Raw genomic sequence first — 17,750 nt, 5'->3', positions numbered from 1 at the left:
CAAATAATTCATTATATTCTTCAAGCCTCTGCAGTATTCGTGATATGAGAATTTGTAGACATGATTGAATTCATGATTCCCTCATTCAGCAATTACTCACTGAGTGCCTATTTTTGTGCCCAGACCATACTAGGCCCTGGGGATACAGAGATTAATAAGATAAGATTCCAATTTTTGAACAGCTCAGAGTCTGGTGGGAGAGACAGTCGTAAACACAAATATTACAATGAGAAGGATCTGCTATAATTGAGATAAACAGAATGCTGCTGATGAATTTTGTAATGATCTTAGGCAGACAGGATATATTTCTTCTACAAATGTTGACTGTCAATCAGTTTGAGTATGTCTGCATTATAAAAAAGGCAATCCTGATCATTCTATCTTAAGTCGGTGAGGCACCTCCTTGAAACCAACAATTGTTGCTATTCACATGAGCTCTGCAGTTCTCCTGGGACATCGTAAGCCCCTTCTCTTTTCAGCAGATCTTATCTAGCATCTATTTTAACTTAAATATCACACAAATAATTTTTACTGAAAAAAAGGGGAAAGACCACTAATTAAAAATAACATTTCGTAGACTAGAATTATGATTCCAGGCTGGGCCTCTCCCAAACAGCTCAAGACGGCACAGGGGAAAGGTTGCAGAAAGGAAGGGAAAGAGTCAACTATGTAAAAAGAAAGACTACAAAGAAAGTAAGGAATTATTTTATGGCTAGAGATAATTAATATTCTATATAAGATGTTAACTTCCACGACCACCCTACGTTTTCATCTTCCTCTTCTAAACCAATGCACAAAGTGGCCTCTCTGGTGACTAAAAAGCAGAAGCTGCCTGCAGTCAATAATTCTTTCTACCGTTTTCTGAATTCAAACCCCACTGGAGAGCTAATTCTAAGGGAAATGAAGGGGTGGTAGTTGATGAGTCTGGCACTGTGAGGAGGGGAGGGGACATTCTAGCAAATTGGGGGAGTCTTTTGAGATTAGTGAAAGAGGAAAGGGAGAGTATCCTGGACTGAAGGGGAATAGAGATCAGTGAGTCCGAGAGCAGCAAGAAACCCTAACAGGTCATCTGAACGGAGACAACTTTGAGAGTAAAAGCTGGTGCACAAAATAATTAAAATTAATTTATGTTTTGAAATATTTATTTATGGACTAACCAATTGGCTTTGTAATATTGGTTGATTCTCCAAATAGTTTTATTCAAAAAAAATTTCAGGAGCCAGCCCAGTGGCATAGTGTTTGAGTTCGGCACACTCCGCTTTTGCAGCCTGGGTTTGTGGGTTCGGATCCCAGGCACCGACCTACACCACTCGTCAAGCCATGCTGTGTCAGTGTCCCACATACACACAAAAAAAGAATAGAGGAAGATGGGCACAGATGTTAGCTCAGGGCCACTCTTTCTCAAGCAAAAAGAGGAAGATTGGCAACAGGTGTTAGCTCAGGGCCAATCTTCCTCACCAAAAAAAAATATATTCACATATGAAAATGTTTCTAAAAAATAAAAATAAAATATGCTAGGTATGTTAAAGCCAAGTTAAAAAAAAATCTTCTTTAAATCGATTATCTGAGTATTCTTAGTATATATTCATATACTTTATTTCTATCTCTAATCCTGGATTATTGGCATTTTTCTGAAAATACATTTTTAATTGTCTTATTACTATTAATTACTTAACTAAAATTCTTTGTAGTCATATCTTCAAATAACTTCTTGCTAAACCACAATATGTTTAATTGAGGAAATACTCTTTCTACAGGTATTAGGTACATACAAGCTTGGTGAACGTTCTGCTAAATGGAGGCTATTCTCAAATTCTAAGTCTTTTTACATTGAAATTTGTGATAATGTTAGACCAAATATTTTCACAGGTACTGTCTTTTTACCTCCAATCAAAGCCCTTTCTTCAAAATATATCTTTAAAGATGATACTTGTCAAATTAAGTTTTCACTATTTATGACTCATCTAAATGGTTTGTCAAATTCACATACATGACATCTTAGGCAATCTCAATTTTATTCCACTTTGGTTCAGCATATAAATTTTCAAATGAATAATTGAAGCTCCATCAAAGAATCATTTTCATGAATTGACATATTCTAAATAAAAACCCCAGAATTTTCAAATTGTATATACTCTGAGTATGTACAATTGTGTATACCAATGGTATATACTCATCTTTTAATGTGTTCAGTTCCACCTTTGTTTTTGTAGGGATGAATTTTAATGTCTTTCTGCTTATAAGCCTTTGTTCAATAATTTCATTTTGCGAAAAGCTTTAAAATTGGAGATTTTTGGGGATCCATTGTCTAAGTCCATTTGGGCTACTATAACAAAAATATTGTAGACTAGGTGGCTTAAACAACAAACATTTATTTCTCACAGTTTTGGAGGCTGGGAAGTCCAAGATCAAGGCGCCAACAGATTCTGGTGAGAACCTGCATCCTAGTTCATAGATGCGTGTCTTCTTGCTGTGTCCTCACATGGCAGAAAGGGTAAGGGAGCTCTCTGGGTCTCTTTTATAAGAGCTCTAATCCCATTCATGAGGGCTCCACTCTCTTGATCTAATCACCTCCCAAAGGCCCCATCTCCAAATACCATCACATTGGGGGTTAGGATTTCAACATACGGATTTTGGGGGGAACAAACATTCAGACCTTAACATCCATTTGTTGAATAATTAGAGTAAGGTTTGACAGTTGACCTTGAAGAAAGTACAACTAAAATTTAGAAGCCTCACTTAGAAACACATGTAATGCCACTGTAGGAAAATTAGAGTGAATTACAAAGTAGTTGTTCAAATGTTCAAACATTCTAAACTCTGATTGATGCTGGGTAGCAGAGAGAGAAAGCACCCAACTCCTTCTAATCTCTGCTCCATAGGCTTCTTTATTTAGTGAGAATATTTTTCCCCCAATAAGCTATGGTCACCTAAAATTTGAATTTACATAACAATCACAAAACAAATAAACGAACCTTCAATTTTGAGCTTTTAAAATAAATTTATAATGACATTAAAATAATATAATATTTTAATCTTTAATTGAATGAACTTTCAAAACCTCCCCAACTACTCCCCCACTCTCCCTACATACACAAATTATGTTAGAATCTGAGAGGCATAGGTGGTGCCAAGAGAAAAAGGAAGAACTTCTAATTTCCAGTCTATAGTACTCAGTGCTGGCATCCTTAGAATCCACTCACACACGACTCTGCCTCCATGCCTTGTGTTGTGGTTCCAGAGACAGTGAGTGGTGTGCTGGAATCAGCTCCTACCAACAGGCCAAGTCAGATTGTGTTCGTCTCTTCCCAATTCCATATTCAGTGACTTCAATTTGGTAGCTTGAAATTGTCCACGGTGGGACTATTTACACCACAGAAACTAGCAAATGCTATAAGTCAGATTCCCTACCTGCCCATCCTCCCACTAGCGCTGGTTGTTAAATGTTTACCAGCCTACCACTGCGAGGAACCCTAGCATGAAGCTTTCTAGGCAGAGCATGCAGCTCTTCCTTGCTGAGGAGTCTCCACTTAAAGGAGCGCTACAAGAGAGTGGTTCACAGTCACGGGGAACCACACGTCCTGGTTTGGCTAGGACAATCCCAGTAACACCTGCTGTGCCAGTAGCATTTCCAACTGAAATATTCACTTTTTAACAAAGTATGAATTACGAATGAATACAGCTAATTAAAATGAGCCAGGATAGCTTTGGTGGAACTTGACTTTTCACTGCTAGCTGCTACCGTGATCTTGCTTTGTAGTATATAAAACACGTATGCTGTGATCAGGATTCTTTCTTGGTATATGGCCAATGAAAAAGATGACAAGCAATACCCAATGCTCTTTGACCCCTCCTGCACACAACATAATTTATACTTCTCTTTTAGGGACAGTATGGCAAGTGGTGGCTGATGATAGAATGAAATGTACTCACACATGAGCAGGTTTAGGTTCAGCTGACTTCATCTGGGTGTGGGTGGTGGTGGGACTAGAATTCCACACTGCTGCCCCTGCTGGACACTTAGTGTATTAGCGTCCCATGTTGTAATACACCAATTTAGGTAGGAAGTGAAACAGGGTGCAGTGTCTTATTTCTTAGAAATTATGCAGTGGAGAAAACATTTTGCACTCTCACTGAAACTGAAATTTTCAAAGGGCTGAAACTCAGCTTTTAAGTGATTGGATACCAGCAGTTTTTGCAACTGTAATTAAATGTTATTACATAATTTATAAATGTTATATTTTGTAGCCAAATGTTTTTATATCCCAGTAGCTTTTGGGGGATGGGCTCAAAATAATATTTTCATAAAGTGCACACTAGTCACTATGACCCTAGCTTCAACAAAATAGCTGATAATTAATTGAAGTTTATGTAGCATATCTAAAGAATAATCAGATATTTAAAATTAAATTATCGGGGATGGCCCCGTGGCGCATGCGGTTAAGTGCACGCGCTCCACTGCAGCGGCCCAGGGTTCGCCGGTTCGGATCCCGGGCGCGCACCAACGCACCACTTGGCAAGCCATACTGTGGCGGCATCCCATATAAAGTGGAGGAAGATGGGCATGGATGTTAGCCCAGGGTCAGTCTTCCTCAGCAAAAAGAGGAGGATTGGCAGGTGTTAGCTCAGAGCCGATCTTCCTCACAAAAAAAATAAATAAATAAAAATAAAAATAAATTAAATTACGACCAAAGTATATTAGTTTTCAATGACTGCTGTAACAAATTGTTATAAAAGTAGTGGCTTAAAACAACATTAATTTGGGGCCGGCCTGGTGGCGTAGCGGTTAAGTGCGCACGCTTTGCTTTGTGGCGTGGGGTTTGCAGGTTCCGATCCTGAGCATGCACGGACGCACCGCTTGTCAAGCCATGCGTCTCATATAAAGTAGAGGAAGATGGGCGTGGTGTTAGCCCAGGGCCAGTCTTCCTCAGCAAAAAGGGGAGGATTGGCATCAGATGTTAGCTCAGGGCTGTTCTTCCTCACAGAAAAAAAAAAAACCAACATTGATTTATTGTCTTACAGTTCTGTAGGTCGGAAGGTCTGACACGGGTCTCAGTGGGCTAAAATCAAGATGACAGCAGGGCTGCATTACTTCCTGGAGGCTTCCAGGTGAAACTGGTATCTTGCTTTTTGCAGCTTCTAGAGGCCACCTGCATTCCTTGGCCCATGGTCCTCTTCCTTTAGCTTCAAAGTCTGCGATGTTGCATCTCTCTGACCCTCCTTCCATAGTCACATCTCCCTCTCTATGACCACAGGCTAGAAAGGTTTTCTGATTTTACTGACCCACTTTAAGGACATATCCGGATAATTCAAGATAACCCACCTATCTCAAGTCCTCAGCCTAATCACGTCTGCAAAGTCGTTTTGTCATGTAAGGCAACGTGTTCACGGGTTTCTGGTTACAATATAATCATCTTGGTGAGGGGAAGGGGGAGGGTACATTATTCTGCCTACCACACAAGGTGATATTTTCTCAGCAAAGAATATACTATGTTCATGAGAAAAATCTCCAGATCTTATTCTTCTGTCACTGATTTGAAGGGACATAAAAAATTACCCAAGTCTAGAATAGTTTTTAGAACAATAAATCACAATGAAGGTGTCAATGTTTTTGCTGCATACAGCAGGCACTACTTCCCCGCTGAAAATCAAGAAGAGTGAATAGCCGAATACAAGATCCAACACTGGATAACTTCTTCATTACTGAAATTCCTGGAAATTTTTGTTCATGGTGGCCAGATGTCTCTTGTTTTGTTAGGAATTAATTCTGTAATTGTTAAAAAAAAAAAAAAAAGAGTTTCCTATCCAAGGCCACACATGTGACTCAGGTGCATTTCAACAGCTCTGCTGTTAGTTTCTCTAATTAGATCCAGGATTCTGGATGTACACACATTTTTTTTCCCCCCAAAGGCTGCATACCCACTCAATTAAATGAAAGAAATAATCATTGAATGAAGCTCCGTTAGATCTTGGGCAAATATTGTGTAAATTTTAATCTGGAGATTATTTCAAAGATAAATACAAAGGGAGATACATGTGACACAATTTTAATTTTTTAATAATAGAACATTGGTCAAATTTCAAGTTAAATGGATATGTGATTGACCATTTATACATAAACATATATTTCTGTTAAATATTTGTGTGTATATAAATACAAGCCTCCACGAAATAAGGCAAATACAATTTTAGAAACAGGCTTCTTAAAAGTTTAATTTCTTAAAATTGTTTGTATTGTCTTTTAGGTAATTATTAGGACTAAAGCAAAGAATATTTACAAATAGGAGTTATGCAACACAACTGAACACAGAGGATAATCCCTAATATGGCTGGGAGATCTGTGGTTGTCGGAAAATGTTGAAAACAGATGAATTTGCGAAGGGAAAACAATCTATAAAAGCATGAGATAAATTCAGTGAAAAAAACTAAGCAATCTCTCTCCCTGAAGGTGTAATTCTACAACCACCATCTTGAAATGTCAAGAATGAAAGAGCTTTGAGATTACAAACTCCCAGTGAAAATAAAAATGAAAGACATATAAAAATTGTCATTTAACATTAAATTTAAAAAATGTATTTGTCATTTATAAATAGCTTATTTTTCATTTTCCAAATTCTTTATCCCTGTTATGGTTTCCTAGGGCTACTGTAACAAAGAACCACAAACTGAGTGGTTTAAAACAGCAGAAATTTTTCCTCACAGTGCTGGAGGCTAGCAGTCAGAAATCAAGGTGTCGGCAGGGCCACGCTCCCTCCACGGTCTCTAGGGGAGGATCCTTCCTTGCCTCTTCTAGCTTTCCGTAGCCCTAGGGACTCCTTGGCTTGTGGCAGCACAACTCCTGTCTGTGCCTCTGTCTTTACGTGGCCATCCTCTTTCTGCGTTTCTCTGTCTCTTCTTAAAAGGACACCAGTCGTATTGAATTAAGGGCCCACCTTTCTCCAGGTGGACCTCATCTTAACTAATTACATTTGCAACCACCTTATTTCCAAATAAGGTCATATTCTGAGGTACTGGAAGTTAGGATTTCAACATATCTTTTGGGCGGGACCACAGTTCAACCCATAACAATCCTATTATATAAAAAGATTGGTTCTCTTATGAGGCTTAAAGAAATGATCAACCTAAAGCGGGTGTGGATATTTTTGTCTCATTCTTTAATGGATCAAGAATTCCTCTAAGTTACTAAATCTATATTTATACTGGATCACCAATTCAATTTTCTGATTATTACATTCAAAAAAACAGTTTAGATACGGTTTTAGGAAACTGATAAAACTGAAAATATTGTAAAGTCTGTGTTATTAAGGTATGGCATATATTCAATACAAGAATGAAGGTGTTGATAAATGCACCAGATACCATAATTTGTCTTCCAATCTCAATTCCAATTCTGAATAAGTAACTATCATCTCACTTTACTTGCATAAGAAATTAAAGAAATAGACATGATTTTAGTGCTGCCCAACCTGCTCCACGAACCTGATAATATTCTAATACTATAAAAATTATGTGCGTGATGTGGTTGCCTCAAATACTTTATAGAACCAGGCAAGACATGAGCGAATAGACAAATAAAAGGCATGTACATGTTGAAAAGTCATCTTTCTTAATTTAAGCAATGCATGAGGTACGATAGATTTTTATTAGAGAAAACTAGGCCAAGATGCGACACTTCAAATTGGCTACAGATTCTATCTTTTGGAAATACACATGCAGCAGTACGACTGAATTAAGAAATTGCCTGTGCAGAAATATCCTAAGTAGTCACCAATCAAACTTTGTAAAGAGTTTCAGAGAAAGAAAAGCCCATCCAGTTTTCTTACCTCGTCCAAGGCACTTTGTATTATGTTGGAAAAATGGATTCATTATTTATATTGTATAATATTCTGCTTATATATAAAATATGTTTTTCATTAAGCTGCCAGAAATCATTTTTAGAGTCTGATAGTGACCAAATAAATAAATAAATAAATAGACTCCCTGCCTCCATGCCCAGGATTACATGACAAGACAGGAGGAACCTTAGTAGCCAGCTTCCCTAGGTACAACATGCAAGTGTTTCTGAGTCTTGCCTCTTGCCAAGGGTGCTGTCATAGAGTGGTCCATGGTCAGAATGAAACACACGTCCTGGTTTGCCTGAGACAATCCAGTGAACACTTGTTATATTCATTTGTCTAGCGCTTGTCCTGAGTTGTTTATTTTGTAGTGAATTATGAATTATAAGTAAATGCACTGGAATAAGCAAGAATAGGTTTGGTAGACTTGCATGTTATACTTCTAGCTTTTGCCAAGGTCTTGTCTATCAGTCCGTGAAGCTCATGAGCAGCAATCAAGGGTTCCCTTTTAACACGTGACTGAATGGAAAACATGATCAGCAATAATTCATTATTCTTTCCTCAGTCCACGCAAACACAAGACACTGTGTCTTTCAAGGACGTTATGCCAGGTTCTTGCTGATGCTAAAATGCGCTTTGACGTCGTGGGCTTAGCCCAGCTAACTCCTTCTGACTGTGAGTGGTAGTAGGAAAAAAACTACACACCACTGCAGTGAGGTATATATATTTACCGGCAACGGTCTTAGAATGTTTCTTTTTCTTACCGAAGCAGCAGAAGGTCACACAGAAAACGCATGTGCATACTAAATCAATTTTGCATCTCAGCAAGAATGTATGTCAAAAAAATTTTTTTGTTAGCAGAAAGAGATACTTTTTGTGGTAAAAACTCACAGCAAGACCCTCTTGGTTATGCCTAATTTTGTCAGCTAGTTGCAGTTATCTAACAAAAACGTTGAGAAAGAAACAAAGGGACCATATAAAATGGCATACAATAACATATCAGCAGAATCTGAAACAATCAGACAGAATACCAGGCCCCCAAGGGAGAAGAAAGCTATTTGGCTGCTGTACTAATTATATGCACTAATAGATTTCCATTGGGCCCTCTGGTTTTTAAGAGTTCATTTAATTGCTGCATCAAATTAGAAGTATTTCCAGACTCTTCTCATGGCCAGAGTATAAATGCAGAAATACAACAAAATCAGGAATCAGAAAACTGGAATTTAGACCCTTCCATTTTCCAGTTTCCTTTGAATACTCTGAGCTTCGCTTTCATGACCTATAGAATAGAGATAATAACAATAATTCAACCCAAAAAACTGTTCTGAGTATGACCAAGAGAAAAATAATTATAAAATGTAAAGAATTATATAAATACAAATATTATTATTAATCTGAATTTGACTTGAACTGTATCTTCAAAGCAATGGTATTGCTTTTAATTTACTCCCCTATTATGTAAAAATGTTGCATTCTATTACTGATTAGATAAAATGATTTCTTTTCTTTTTAAAAAATACAAATATTATCCTTTACTAATTTTTTTTAATAGAGTTCATTATTTTTAGAGCAGTTTTAGGTTCGTAGCAAAATTGAGCAGAAGGCACAGAGATTTCCCACAAACTTCCTCCCCCTACACGTGCATAGTCTCCCTCATTATCAACGTCCCCCATCAGAGTGCTACATTTGTTATAATAGATAAACCTGCAGTGACACATCATTGTTACCCGAATTCCATAGTTTACATTAGGGTTCACTCTTGGTGTCGTCCATTCTATGGGTTTGCGTGAATTTATAATAACTTTCATCCACCGTTATAGTATTATACAAAAAAGTTTCATTGCCTTGAAAATCCTCTGTGCTCCACGTATTTCTCCCTTCCTCCCCCCTTGCCCCTGGCAATCACGGAGCTTTTCACTGTCTCCATAGTTTGGCCTTTTACAGAGGTCATATGGTTGCAATGGCACCGTATGTAGAGTTTTCAGTGTGGCTTCTTTAGGAACATGCGTTTAAGTTTCCTCCATGTCTTTTTGTGGCTTGATAGCTCGTTTCTTTTTAACACTGAGTAATATCCCATTGTCTAGATGTACCGCAGTTTATTTATTCATTTATTCACCTACTGATATTCTTCAGTAGGTCATTCCAAATTTTGACAATTAGGAACAGAGCTGCTGTAAACATCCCATGTGCAGATTTTTGTATGGACATAAGATTTCAATGGTCTTGGGTGAGTCAAATAGTGTAATGACTAGATTATATGGTAAGAACATATTTAGTTTTATAAGAAGCTGTCAAACTGCCTTCCCAAGTGGCTGTACCATTTTGTATTCCCACCAGCAATGAACGAGAATTTCTGTTGCTCTACATTCTCACCGGCGTTTGGTGGTGTCAGTGTTGATTTTGGCCATTCTAGTAGGTGTGTAGTGTTGTTGTTTTAATTTGTATTTCCCTGGTGACATATGATGTGGAGCATCTTTTCATGTGCTTATTTGCCATCTGTAGATCTTCTTTGGTGAAGCGTCTGTTAAGGTCTTTGGCCCATTTTTTAATCAGGTTGTTTGCTGTCTTATTGTTGAGTTTTAAGAATTCTTGTATATTTTGAATAATAGTCCTTTATCAGATGTATCTTTCGAAAATATTTTCTCCCAGTCAGTGGTTTGTCTACTCATTCTCTAGACAGTGTCTTTTGCAGAGCAGAAATTTCTAATTTTAAGGAAATTCGTCTTATCAATTATTTCTTTCCTGTATTGTGCCTTTAATGTTGCATCTGAAAAGTCATCACCATACCCAAGATCATCTAAATTTTCTCCTAAGTTGTTTTCTAGCAGTTTTATAGTTTTGTTTTTCACATTTAGGTCTGTGATTCATTTTGAGGTAATTTTTGTGAAGGGTGTAAGGTCCTTGTCTAGATTCATTTCTATTTTGCATGTGAATGTCCAGTTGCTCCAGTACCTTCTGTTGAAAAGACTATCTTTGCTCCATTGTATTACCTTTGCTCCTTTACTGAAGATCAATCGACTATATTTATGTGAGTCTATTTCTGGGGTCTCTATTCTGCTCCATGGTTCTATTTGTTTATTCTTTCATCAATACTACACTGTCTTTATTACTGTAGCTTTATAGTAAATCTGGAATTAGGGGAGTGTCTGCCCTCCAACTTTGTTCTTCTCCTTCTATATTTCATTGGCTATTCTGGATCCTTTCTCTCTCCCTATAAACGTTAGAATTAGCTTTGAATTAGTTTCTTGATATCCACGAAATAACTTGCTGGGATTTTGAATGGGATTGCATTTATAGATCAAGTTGAGAAGAACTTACATCTTGACAGTTTTGAGTCTTCCTCTCCAGGAAAATGAATTATCTCTCCATTTATTTAGTTCTTTGATTCCTTTCATCAGAGTTTTGTAGTTTTCTTCATATAGGGCACATACATATTTTGTTAGATTTATATCTAAGTATTTCTCTTTTTTGGGGGTGCTGATATAAATGATATTATATTTTTAATTCCAAATTAATTTTTTCATTGCTGATACATAGGAAAGTAATTGATTTTTCAATATTAACCTTGTATTCTGCAGCATTGCTATAATCACTTATTAGTTCCAGAGTTTTTTAATCAATTATTTTGGATTTTCTACATAGATGATAATGTAATCTACAAAGGCAGTTTTATTTCTTTCTTTCCAATTTGTATACCTTTTATTTCCTTTTCTTATTACATTTGTTAGTACTTCCAGTATGATGTTGAAAAGCAGTAGTGAGAGGGGACATCCTTGCCTTGTACCTGATCTTAGTGGAAAAACTCCTAGTTTCCAAACATTAAGTATATTGTTAGCTGTGGATTTTTCTAGATATTCTCTATCAAGTGGAAGAAGTTCCCCTCTATTCCTAGTTTACTGAGAATATTTATCAAAAATGGGTGCTGAATTTTATCAAATGCTTTTTCTGCATCTATTGATATAATCATGTGACTTTTCTTCTTTATATAAAGAATCTAGCATGAATTTATTTGCATTTATCTGTTTTCTCCACAATATAGAAATCTATCCAAGGAAGGGCTATGTTTTCTATTGTCATTCCTTGTGATATGACTAATCCTTGATATGCAATGTATGTGGAAAGATTGACAATCAGAAGGAATCTGTATGAGATATTTCTGTGCAAATAGCATGCAATGATTGGATAACTTGCCTCATATAGTGTATAAGATCACTAAATATCACTGTATGAACAAATTTGGGGCAGGTAACATGGTGATAAGTATGACAATATACAAGTGAAGAGAGAATTATTATGGGCTTATTAACAGGCTTATTCTTATTAGTATATTGAATTTCTGATGGTATTTCTCATCTACTTTTCTGCATGTGTTTTCCACGCTGGTGGAAATTCATGATGAAGTGACACAGAATATAAAATTAACTTCTGATAATTTTCTTGAATTACCAATATGTACCAGGTTTCACTAGCAAAGTGAAATGAAATTTAGGGACATCAATCTAAAAAACAAACTAATTGTTGTCTATTTACCTAGATAAAAGCCTTATGCTGCCACCCAAATTTTTCCCAATTGTATCTATGGCCTCTGTTAAAATACTATTGTTCTAAATTGGAAAAAAAAAAAACATGATTATGAGTTTTATATGCAAATTTGTAACCTAGTGTGGCTAGCGAGCTCATAATGAACTACATCATTTGAAGTAGCATTTTGCTATGGAACATGGTTTTTACTTGCTCTCTTATTTCTGTTCATTAAAACAATGAGCACATCATAATGAATAAAACATTTGTATGCCATTTATTACATCCACTGCTAAGGTGCCAATACTGATCATAAATTGAACTCATGCTTTCCCATGTCCACACCAAAATCCATTTAATAGACATCTAAGAATTGTTGGGAAAACAAAAAGTTAGGTTTCCCAGAGGCTGTCTATATCTGTATATCTTTTGAAAACTTAAACACTATTCATTTTGAGAAGTAGAGAACAGGAACAGATGGGATTTGACCTTTTGTGGCATATGGATAAAATAAATCTAATTGGCTTTGTGCTAAATATCATTCTGTAATTAGAAAAAATGTACTTTTTTCAGGATTGAAAATAACTAGAACAGATTTGTAAAGGTATAGGGAATTCTGTTGCCATCCAAGTCATTAGATTGTGCAGTATTTCTAAAGAATAATAAGTCATATGTACAAATACATAATTACTACCTCACTGACCTGATGGCACCAGAGACTAAAGTATTACACATTGGTAATTTTTCAAATCCTGAATCTTACCACTTTAAACACCAACATTTCAAAATGTTAACCATATTTGTTGGAATTCTGACGTGTGTTATACGCTTTTCAGCTGAGAAATAAAATCTTTACTACATTTTTACCATATCCAAAATTTTAAAAAAAGCAAAAAAATGGGTAATTTAAAATTTTGGATTAATAGTTAGACTTTCAATTCATCCAAAAATATAAATAATATACAAAAAGTTGCAATTCTTGACATGGAAACTAGGTGGAATTAAAATGATCAAGATTCTTAGAATTCTCCTTACTAGATTTTGTTACAAAACATTAGCTAATTATAAAGATTAAATTAGCATGGATGAAAGGAATACCCATCGATTTCTAAATTTATTTTAAGGTTAATTATATCCACTGATTTTTCTGACTCACGTGATGTAATGGAAAGATGGGGTTTGAGGGAAAAATTGATCTGAGTAACAATGACGGAAGAGAAAGAATGGCGAGTGACAATAGCTACTTGATGAAATACTCCTAAGTCTCTAAAAGGGATTTGCGAAATTACCCTCATATGTAATCAGTAATTACTTCACGAAAGCTAATCTATAGTTAATAGTATCATCATCATCATCAACACTTAAGAAAGGAGAAGAGATCATCAATGTTAAGTGCTAATTAAGTGGACCAGAGGGGTTCTAGAAAAGCTTTGTGAATGAGGTAAGGATTTAACCCAAAAGAAAGGAAAGGACTTACAGAAATGGAAAAGAGGGCAGGCAGTGTTCTTTACCTGAACATTGGCATGAGCAATAATAGTAAAAGAAAACGTGTTATTTCTCTATTTTAGGGAATATGTACAGCTTATTTCTCGTAAATGGATAAGACTATACTTACTCAAGAACCCAGTTGAGTAAAATCATTATATCACATACCTATTAGTTTAATGTCCCAATTTGCATATCATTTGCACTTCATTACCATACCTGTCCATCAGTTCTAGACACCAGCCAGTAAAGTAGCAAATACTCAGTTTAAATTAGAGAAAGAATAAGTTAAAAAAAAATCTTGTGGTCTTAATATGACTATATTATTTGTTTTTAATGGTAGAGTATATGGATTTGGTTATAATTATGATTGAATCCTTTTGGTATTTTATGAGCAATAGAGTTATCAATCACAGTACTTTAAATAAAACAGCATCTTTCAGTCAAATTTTACATTGCAGTATAATCACATATATTTATAAAGAATGGATTTTAGCGAGGAAAATTATTCTCAGAGTCTTGATAAACAGCCATTTTTTTCTCTTCTAAAGGTATTGTGTTTTGAGGAGTGATTTTTAAGATTAAAGTATCATAGAACTAAAATATATAATGACTCATTTATGATTATTAGGAGACTAATCATGATTAATAGGAAGTTATTCATAGCATGGCAATTAAAAACTTGTGCTTTTGAGCAAGATAGACCTGGACTCAAATCTCAATTTTCCAATTTATGCCTGTTTGAACTTGGCAAACTTGGTTTCCTCTTTAATGAAATGAGGATAATTATCAATATATGACCATTAGGTTTTTTGTTTTCTGTGAGAATTAATGTGATAATATCTTTAATGTACTTAGCACTATGCATGACTCAGAGGAAGAGCTCAGTGAATGATAGTTCTTTGTCCGCATTCGCTCTTTGCATCTTAATAGCACTTTTTGTGTCTGTTAAATAAATTTAGTATTGGTGTGGTTGAAAGCTTGGGTCATAGAAGAAGTGGGGTAACCATCCCACATATACTGCTAATTAACCGAGTTGGTAACTGGGATCCCTGGACTGTACATTCTAGGTCCCTAAAAAGTCCTTTCCAAAACTTATGAGGTTACTCTTAGTTCGTTTTCAGAATTCTTCTTAAACTAGCAATGTTATACGATTAGTTATTTCATCTGAACTCCTTTGCATTTTTTGATAAGATATTTGAAAGCAGACACTGTACTGGTTACTAAGGTCAGCTCCTTTCTCCTTAACTCTTTTCATGAGATTTTGTCAAGCACTTGCCATGTAATTAGGTATGTTTGTCATAGCTGCACCAAATTTTTAATGTTTTTGATACGTATTGTCAAATGGCTTTTAATGTTGCGTAATCCATCAGTGGAATGTAAAAGTTGGCAATATTTTAAAGCCTGCTAGTTTTAAAAGCTTTTGCTCTTGTGAAAAAGGTCCTAGACTGAGATACAATAGGTATTTCATAAGTACTAGTTATAAGACACTGAGTACATTGCAAATGCTCTGCGCATTCATTTCCCGTCTTCATAATAAAGTAGTTCAGTTACACTGATGAGCATATTCACTTAACAGAAATTCAATGATATATGCAAAGAAAGTGTATGTATTTATATTATATATATTATACATATATTTATATATACTTGGCAAATAATTAAAGGTTAAATACTGAAACAAGTCAAAATACAAGCCTTATACTATCTGTGAAACAACTGTCTGTAATCATGGAAAAGAAAAGTTATTTATTATACAAAGATGTTACACTTGATCTATCAGGGTTTGAGTCCTAGGCAGGCCACAGTCATTAGGCGAATACTAAGAAGGGGAATTTTAAGAGAGAGAGAGAGGAAAAAAAGACAGTTATTCCAACCCTCACTGGCTCTAGTCCTCAGAAACCAGGAGTAATTGGAGATCTTTGCATTTAGTCCAGAGAAGTAGGCCTCATTTTCCCATAAAGACACCAACATCTCCTGAATGAATGAGAATGCCTCATGTCAACAGCAAGTCGAGTCACAAAACACCTCGATAGCTTTCTTACTGAGTAGAGAGCTCAGTCGTGAAGGTCTGGCTGTGGGAGTTAAAACCTCGTTTGTACTTCTCCTGGTGCTCTCTTTCGTTTCAATCCTTTCGTTTCAATCCTTTCAGTCTGTTTGTTAGTTTGCTTGTGTTCCTTGTGGCTGGGTGTCCAGTCTTTTACCAGTCTGACCACACTGCTTATCTGCCCCTTCTCACATCCAGCTGTCCTGTTCTAAGTGACTGATCATACTTAACCTGAGTCCCAGCAAGCCTGGGTCCAGATATCAATGCCCTGTCTTGAATTCTGGCTATATTTTCTTAGATTTTTGGGTATATAGCATGTATTGTGACAGGATAACATGACATTTAAAAAATCAGGACAAGAAGTAGCTACTACTTTGGAGAAAACTTAGATGAAGCAAATTGCATTTCATCACAAATAATTCTAGTAAATTAAAAAACAATAATTGCTAGTTTGGTGAAGGAAATGTAATGTAGTGGTTTGGATTCCCATCAGGCAGTTAAAAATTTCCAGTTAATAAGTAAAACTATGAAATTAAAACAAAAAAATACCATGAACTTGACACAGATTGAGAAACGTTAATAGACAGTAACATCCAAATTTTTAATCGGTAGGAGGGTGAAAATCAAAGGGCCATTCAATCATTATTAAAGAAATAGTTCGTGAGTCATTATAGACTAACCTCATTTTCATTTCTGATTGGTAGTTTAAGAGAAGTTACACATAATAAATATGAATGTGAGCAATGCATCTAACATGATAATTCGTGAGCATTTGAAAGATTGTCCTCTTCCACTAAGCATATACACAGCTTTGGAAGAAGACACAGAGAGCAGGGAGCAGACAGGGACTATCTGTGGTGTCTGTCTGAGAAACAGAACTGATTCTGGCGACAAATAGGACGGTGACAGCTCAACAGACCTCACAGCCCTGTCATGATATCTTTGTGGATAAGGTGCAGCAACACACTGGGTGCTAGTAAAGAATCATGGATTGAAGGACAGGTGATTGCTGATTAATGGATCATTGTCTGCTGTGATAGGGTCTTAAACAATATGTTTCAGAGTTCTGTTCCTTTAAAAATGTCCCATTCAACAGTTTTGTCAATGGCTTTTATGAACACACAGAAGTCATGATCGTCTTATTTGTGGATGACACAAATCTAGATGGGTAGTTAATGCATTGCATGCAAAATTTGGATTCTAAAGATCTTGTCAAGTTTGAAGAATGGTCTGAATCAAACGAAAAGAAATCTACTGGGTAATGCAAAGCTCCACACTTAGTCTAAAAAATTCAAAAGAAAAAACAAGCCAAACCTCAGTTATAGCAAAATTAACATCAATGAAGCCACTTTATGTAAAAAATGATTTTGAGGAGGCCGGCCCTGTGGCATAGTGGTTAAGTTCGGCATGCTCCACTTTGATGGCCTGGGTTTTTGGGTTCAGATCCCAGGTGTGGACCTACACCACTCATCAGCTATGCTGTGGCAGTGACCCACATACAAAGTAGAGGAAGATTGGCACAGATGTTTGCTCAGGGCTAATCTTCCTCAAGCAAAAAAAAAGAGGAAAATTGTCAATAGATGTTAGCTCAGGACGAATCTTCCTCAACAAAAGAAAAAAAATGATTTTGAGGACCTGGATAACTCTAAGATTGACACAAATTAATATGACCTGTGACTAACACAAATGAATTTAGGAAGCACTGATGGAGACACAGTGTATAGAACAAGACTAGACTATACTGTGATCACCACTAATAAATTTGAGATGCATTCCTGGAAACTAAAAGAAACTCTCTTCTACTTTGTGTCCAGCTGTATGAATCACGTTTAAGGGAATGGCAGACAGTAAAGATTAGGATG

General features: G+C 36.1%; 1 long non-coding RNA gene across 2 annotated transcripts in view; it reads left to right on the top strand.

Moving 5' to 3' along the window:
- Positions 1–2,184: 2,184 nt before the first annotated feature.
- Positions 2,185–17,750, top strand: part of LOC131423111 (uncharacterized) — a 48,270-nt gene continuing 32,704 nt past the window's right edge. Inside the window, exon 1 of one of the 2 annotated variants that reach the window (XR_009224241.1) lies at positions 2,185–2,429. This is a non-coding gene — a long non-coding RNA (uncharacterized LOC131423111). Of the gene's footprint in view, positions 2,430–2,450; positions 2,495–17,750 lie in introns of those variants that run through there. The other variant, XR_009224242.1, reaches the window with a different exon arrangement.

The sequence above is a fragment of the Diceros bicornis genome, chromosome 27, assembly GCF_020826845.1.
Source record: "Diceros bicornis minor isolate mBicDic1 chromosome 27, mDicBic1.mat.cur, whole genome shotgun sequence".
NCBI lineage: Eukaryota > Metazoa > Chordata > Mammalia > Perissodactyla > Rhinocerotidae > Diceros > Diceros bicornis.
The sequence above is the reverse complement of the archived record's forward strand: the minus strand, read 5'-3'. Positions and strand labels throughout refer to the sequence as shown.